Raw genomic sequence first — 7,734 nt, 5'->3', positions numbered from 1 at the left:
TTTTTTCTTTTTTTTTTTTTTTTGTCTTTTTGAGATAGGTCAGGGTGTCTCTGTAGCTGTCCTGGAACTCACTGTGAAGACCAGGCTGGCGTTGAACTCACTGAGCTCTGCCTGCCTCTGCCTCCCAAATGCTGGGAGGCCATCTTTTTCTTCTGTGTCTCATTGGAAGTATCTCCTCTGAAGAGTTCTTGACATCTTCAAGGAAAGATAAAATCATTTTTGCTTAAAAATTTTATGGTTAGCTAGGGATGTAGCTCAGTTAGTAGAGTGTGTGCCTACATGTGCAAAGCCCTGGGTTTGAGCCTCAACATTGCATAAACTAGGCCTGGTGGCACACGCCTGCAATACCATCACTCTGAAGGTGGAGGAAGGAGGGTGAGGAGTTTAAGATCATCCTTGGCTGCATAGCAAGGTACAGGCTAGCCTGGGCTACATGAGCCCCTTCTCAAACAGTAACAACAAAACAACAAAATTTCATGAGTTCCTGCAGAAAGTCCAGATTTTGGTCTTCTCAGAAGTAATTAATAAAATAATAGCAAAGGATGAATTGGAGGAAGCTGAGCACTCCTCAGACACGGCTGAAGATTAAAACCTGAAGTGCATATTTCATTCCAGGTAGCACATGACTTTGATCTTCAAGGGTATTAAGAGGGAGATTCGGAGTTATTCCCCACTCAACTGTGGCATGGTGCTTAACAGATCAATACACCCAGTGGTTTTCTTAGCCCAACTGAAATTAGCTTCTCTGTGACTGTCACTTAGCAGTCACGTGAAATTCTTTAGAAGACCCTGCTGTGCAGAATCCTGACATGTGGTATCAAGTGTGCTCAGCAGATTAATTGCAGACATTTGGGATTCCAGCTTCAATTTGAAGTCTACCAGAGTGATCTAAAGACATAATGGGCAGCCCAGAAGTTATAGCCAAGTGTGGATTATTTTCAAGCTCTTGAAGCTAAACTCTTTTTCTTAGAGATCTCTGCCATTGGGATGTAAAACTAAGTGGCAGCTTCATCTCTCCTGGAGGATGGTGGTCTTGGGGAGCCCAGCTGGAAATAGCCTCTTTCTATATGAGCAGTTTATAATTGAAGCCAGCTCAAAGCTATGTAATTAATAGCTCATTATAATTGGAAGTGAGAGTATAATCCATCTTGGGTGTTCTTGGCCTTCCACTGTAGCTGAGTCTCCAGGGGTGAGTAGTGAAGCCCAAAGACAGGGCTATAGTTTGGAGAAAAATCTCTTTGGCTAATCTTTGCCATCCTTCACATGTCCATGAAAAAAATAGTTTGTAAAGGATTTGTCACATCTGATGGAGGCCTCCATGTGGAAATCAACTATTTAATGCCTTGGTGGGAACCAAGAGCTTTTTCATTAAGTTGTCTAGTGTAATTTTATCACCGTGGAAGCAGCCTTCTTTCCTTGGTTCTTTCGGGCTAGATAGAAAGTCACTAGAAAGTTGACAGCTTTATCTGGCTGCTCTATTGAGTGGTCATGTAGGTGTCTTGAAGGGTGTTTCCAAGACCTATTCTCTGCAAATTTGCTCCTAATTGATTCCTGGGTTTGTCTTTCTCTTGCTTTGCCCTTTCCTAGGGGACGGCTGGTGATTATCCCTGTACCTGCTCCAGTCTTCCAAGTGCTGCACATTTGGCCTTATCAGCTTTGCCTACATGGCAGACGCCCTTCCACGCACAGGGGAATACAACCTGATATGGTTTGAACATGAAAAGTGCCCCCACAAGCTCATGTGTTTGAACTCTTGTCTCACTAGTTCATAGTGCTGTTTCAGAAGGTTGTGGAACCTTTAGGAGATTGAGTCTTTCTAAAAGAAGTGAGTTGCTAGGGGTGGTCTTGAGATTAGATAGCCTGGCCCCATTTTCTGTTCACTCTTTTCCTGTTGTGGATGCAATGTGAACAGCTGCCTTGTGCTGCCGTGTCTTCCCTGTCATGACGCCCTGCATCACTTCTTATTCTGTAAGCTAAAAAACCTTTCCTCCCTTAAGTTGCTTCTTGCCAGGCATTTGGTCATAGCAACAAGGAAGAAATTAGGACAACCCCCAAGAGAGGCAAACAGGAAGGAATCTCATGCTACTACTGAAATCCCTTGGCTGAGGGGGTCATAGGCCCTAGGATAGAACCTGCTATTGTTGTTTTACTCAATAGTCATCTTGTTAAGTTGCTTTCTAAATATTTATGTTTATACCCATAGACCTGGGTTGCTCCCAATCTTAGTCAGAAAAGCTTCTTTTTGCAGTGGGCAGCAGTGAATATACAAACACATAATTGGTCAAAGAGCTGAGAATAAGAGTCAGATGCTCAGCCCTAAATCAGACATTTTATCAGCTACCCCCCAGCACCAAGGCTCAGGGAACACTGTGGAAGAGCAGGCAAAAAGAACATAGGAGCTGGAGGGTGGGGAGGAGAGCTGTGAAATGATGTCTTCTGGACATGGCTTGGCTGTCCCACTCATGAATAAACTCACTGCAGCTGTGGGTACCTGCAGAAGACATGCACAAGATCAGGCCAGCCAAAACTCCAGCATAGATGGGGAGTTGTTCTCCAGGCCCCACCTGTAACTGAGGAGCTATTGGCAGATGATAGCTGTTGAGAGAGGGAGATTTATTCTTTTCTGAGGGTGTGGCCACTGGTAAGTTTCTGTGCTCTGGTGGATGATCCCACACTCATGTACTTATGGGCATCACTAAGTGGACTTAGTGGGTTATAAAAAAAATGACATGAGCTTTCCGGTGGTAGAGTCTGGAGACGACTCATAGAAACGGCACCTCAAAAGGGAAAGGAAAAGAAGGAAGAACAAGTCATCAGTCTTGGACCTCAGGTGGCTGAAGGAGAGGGCGTATTTGGAGTCTGCCACATCTTTGCTTCCTTCAATGATACTTTTGTCCATGCCACTGATCTTTTTGGCAAGGAAACCAACTGCCGACTGACTGCTGGAATGAAGGTAAAGGCTGACCAAGACAAGTCTTCTCCATATGCCACCGTGTTGGCTGCCCAGGATGTGGCCCAGAGGTGCAAGGAACTAGGTATCACTGCCCTGCATATCAATCTCTGGGCCACTGGAGGAAACAGGACCAAAACCCCTGAACCTGGAGCCCAGTCAGCCCTCAGAGCTCTTGCCTGCTCAGGGATGAGAATTGGACAGATTGAGGATGTCACACCCGTCCTCTCTGACAGCACCCCCTAGGAAGGGGGGTTACCATGGTAGCTGTCTGTGAACAGGACTTCTCAGATTATTTTTTGTTAATAAATTGCTTCCTGTAAGCTTTTTCATTAAAAAAAAAGACATTAAGTTGGATGGGGGACATATTGTTGGAATGAATATGGAGGGAGTTAGAGGAAGGAAATGAGGGATAGATATGGTCATATTTCATTTTATATATGTATGAAATTCTCAAGAGAAAGAAAAATATTTAAAAATAAATAAAATATAAAAACAAAGGCAAGCACCTGCCTTTGTGGAGCTAAGTTCTAGAGGGATGAGTTAGACTACACAGTAGCCAACAAATACATGTTTACAAAGATGATTTCAGCAGTGATTAAGTATACAAAGAAGATGAAACAGAGCTAGAGGGGCTGGAGAGATGGCTCAGTGGTTAAGAACACTGGTGGTTCTTGCAGAAGACCTGGGTTCGAATCCCAGCACCCACATGGTAGCTAACAACTGTCCGTAACTCCAGTTCCAGGGGATCCGACGGCCTCTTCTGTCCTCCGAGGCCATTGCACGACACAGGTGTACTTATCTACATGCAGGCAATACACTCATACACATAAAATAAAAAATAATAAAATATTAAAAAAAACAGAGCTAGAGAGTACCTGGTAATGGGAGTGAGCTGACTGGTACTCAGGTATTGGGTGATGGGAGAAGGTGTCTTTCAGGAGGGACATCTGCACTGAGATGGGACTTTCCAGGATGCAGTTCACAAATTTTGGAGAATCAAGATATCCAAATGTGTTCAGCTGCTCAGTTTGCACCCCAAAAGCTCATTATCAGTTCTTCCACATCTGGCTTAACAGCATGCCCCACCCACTCCATCTCCAAAGATATCCAGAGGCTGCCTGCTTCTCCAAGTCCCCTCCATCACTCTACACAACCCACCATTGTGCCCCAGAGCCCCCTGATGGCCCCTTGTTCTATTATAGCCCACTCTCTTCACAGTGGAAGAATCTGACCTTGCCACTCTCCTGCTCAATACTCTCCAATGGCATCTGCTTACACAGCAGGTAACAACCTCAGCTCAAGGTTCTCCTAACCTGAACCCCTGGGAAATGGGAGCTCTTGTCCTATTTCTAAACCATAATGGCTATCCTCTCCTGTTCCTCCACACTCCGCTTTCACCACAGGACTTCTGTACTCAGTCTTCTCTCCATTTGGATATCTTGATTCTCCAACATTTGTGAACTGCATCCTGGAACATCCCATCTCAGTGCAGGTGTTTCTCCTGATAGACACCTTCTCACATTACCCAATACCTGAGTACTAGTCCACTCATCCCCACAGGATCAAGAATCAATGAGGAGACAAATCTCTGGGTATGTTTATGAGTGAGTTTCTAGATTAGGTTATTTGTGGTAAGAAGGCCCACCATGATCATGGGTGTCACCATCATCTGGGCTAGGGTCCTAGACGGAATAGAAGAGTGAAAGCAAGCTGAACACAAGCATTCATCTCTCTCTGCTTCCTGATCATGCAGTTAGACCAGGTGCTTTCTCATGTTCCTGCCACCATGCCTTCTCCACCATGATGGACTGTAGTCCCTTGAACTATATGTCAGAATAAATCCTTCCTTAAGTTGCTTCTTGTCAGCTGTTTTGTCACAGCAGTGAGAAAAGTAACTAATCCAGATGCCAGTTGCTCAGGTCTGCTGTGCTGGCCTCCCTTGCAGCTAGGTACAAACATGTGACAAAAATCCCTGTGAATCAGATTAAATGGCCTCTGTAGAAGGTGCTTCCAGAAAGGTGCCTTGAAGAGGTCTGGCTAAGATGAGAAGGGCTGAGTTCCTTTCCACACCTTTCTGTTTTCTGGAATGACTATGTAATGGTTGGTGTTCCAGAGGTCATTGTGTGACTTTGAGGCAGAAGAAACATAGGTGTCAGAGGACTTTATTGAACCATTGTATCAAGCCTGGGCTGTGCATTGAATCTGTTCTGGTAAGCTTCAGTTGTCAGCTTGACACATCTGAGAATCAAGAACCTCAACTGAGGCATTGTCTTCATCAAATTGGCCTGTGGCCATGTCCGTGAAGCATTTTCTTGATTGTTGAATGATGTGGGATGGCCCTTCCCATTGTTGGTAGTACCCCTCTGGACAGGTGGTCCTCATTTGTATAAGAAAGAAGGCCAAGGACTGACCACAGGAGCAAGTCAGAAAGCAGCTATCCTCCATGGCCTGTGCTTCAGTTCCTGCCTATAGGGTCCCACACTGAGTTCCTACCCGACTTCCCTCAAAGATGTACTGTGATCAGGAATTATAAGCCAAATAAACCCTTTCTTCCCCAAGTTGGTTTTGACCAGATTGGTTTATCATAGCAATAGAGAAGCAAACTAGGAAAAAGCCTTAGGTCAGAGAGCAGATCATGTTTTGTTCACGTGGCTGTAGTTTGGGGCTTTCTTTTCTATGCAGCTGAACTTGTTCTGGAGGTGAGAGATTAATGATAGAAAAGATACCAAGTATCTGTGTGCTTAGGAAGAGTTAGACAGCATTCTAAATGTCCACATTGCATTGTCAAATGATATCCATAGATACACTGCCAGAGCTTAGGGTTAATTCATTAATGAATTATTATCCTGATACTATACATCAGGAAATGTCTTCTTTCTAATGCCCTGCAAGAAAATCAATTTCCTTATTAGTTTTCGAAATTGGAGAATGACTGTCCTTCACAAAATCCTCTGACACAAACACGTTTTACCATTCCGGCCATTATAAATCAGCCAGCCACCATGTCTGTATACGCCTGGAGTCTGGGTAATTTTTTTCCTTCCATACAGAACTGACCACAATATAGACTAGGGCTCAAGAGCAAAGGACCTGTGGGAAAGTAAGAGGGCCTCAGAGAGCTCTCACAGATTTTGAGCAAATGCTTATACTTCTTTAGAGACAAGGGTGGGCATCTGTTAGGGGGGAAGGGAATGCTCACAGATGAGCATCCTGGGCAGTTTGAGCCTGTCAGGTATGAAAGACTAACGTCACTCCTTATTCTCCTCCACATTTGGATTTCAGGGCTTCAGCCAGTGAAGTTCCAGGCAGAAAGGCAGCATAGCTTCAGCACACACAGTGGCAGGCTTGGGGGGCTGTGTGTACAGCCTTGCTTCTTCCTTGGCCTGGACTCTGCTCTGGGACTCTGTCCATCTGGAGTGGGAAAATCCATTTGGCTTTAGACTTGCCTTGGGGAACGGACTTAGCAGAAATATTATGCTAGCTTCCTTTCTGTTGCAGTGATAAAACACTCTGACCAAGAGCAACCCAGTGAAGAAAGGGACATTTCTACGCACAGGTCACAGTCCATCACTGAGCAAAGTCAGGGCAGAAACTCAAGCAAGAACTTCAAGCAAAAACCATGGATGAATGCTGCTTGCTGGCTCACTGGCTCATGCTCACAGAGATGACCACTGGGTTAAGGCTGAGGAATGCCATCTCTGTTTTGCCTCTGGGATCAGGTACAGGGCTGGACGTGGAATTTGCACTGTGAGATCTTAACACTCCCCTGAAGCCAAACTGTCTGTCACTCCATCTTGCACAGAGTTTCTTTGAGACCAGATGAATCCTGACATAGAGACTCATCAGGCCCATGCCTGACCACCAGAAGCTCTCTACTGGGATTATCATTGCCTCTTTTGGACCCACTGGTTCCTGTAGACATTCAGGCCTCCGGTTGTTCCTTCTTGACCTGAGTCCTTCCCCTTTTTCATTTCCTGTGCTGTCCCCCTATTGTGGATGTGAGCCCATGAAACAAGGGATGTCTGTTTGGAACCCAGTTGGGCGATCTCCTAAAAATGTAGTTCTCATCAAGGTCCTCTATAGACTCCACAACTGGAGTTAGTCATTATTTAACCCAAGAGTAGCCCTAGAGAGCAATGTGGATTATAATGGGAGATTCAGTGACTCGTGACCCAGCAGTGCCATATCTGCAGGTCTCTCTAGAGCAGTGGTCTACCTGCATACATGGAACAGCATCCACACATCTGTGTCAATACTTAAAAATCTAGTTACTTAGCCAGGCATGCTGGCATACTTCTATAATCCCAGCACTTAGGAGGTAGAGGCAAGAAGATCAGGAATTCAAGGTCATCCTTGGCTACATAGCAAGTGTGAAGCCAGCTTGAAATGTAGGAGACACTGTCTCCATCCATCCATGCATCCATCCATGCAATAAAACTAGGTATGGTGGCTCATACCTGTAATCCCATCACTTGGGGAGGCTGAGGCAGGAGGACTTCTGTGAGTTTGAGGCTAGCCTGGACTACTTAGTGAATTCCAATTCCAGGCCAGCCTAGGCTACAATGAAACCTTGTCTCAACAAATCAAAGCAAATCAATAACTTATTTCTCTCTCTCTCTCTCTCTCTCTCTCTCTCTGCATTCAGTTCACAGTTGTAGCATGTGTATTGTAAATTGTACTGTGATCATAGTTCTGGAAATTTCCATGTGCTGTCCTCTGTCTTCACACCTGTCTTCCCTGCTCCTTAACTCTGGTATTGGTCACTGGCTTTCCATCTCTAT

General features: G+C 45.0%; 1 pseudogene; it reads left to right on the top strand.

The window, feature by feature from the left end:
- The window catches only part of LOC103750633, a 6,365-nt pseudogene extending 3,148 nt beyond the window's left edge, over nucleotides 1-3,217 (top strand).
- The last annotated feature ends 4,517 nt before the right edge of the window (nucleotides 3,218-7,734 follow it).

This window comes from Nannospalax galili, unplaced genomic scaffold, assembly GCF_000622305.1.
Source record: "Nannospalax galili isolate Female #2095 unplaced genomic scaffold, S.galili_v1.0 scaffold566, whole genome shotgun sequence".
NCBI lineage: Eukaryota > Metazoa > Chordata > Mammalia > Rodentia > Spalacidae > Nannospalax > Nannospalax galili.
Note: the sequence above shows the minus strand (reverse complement) of the source record. Positions and strands in the feature narration are given on the sequence as shown.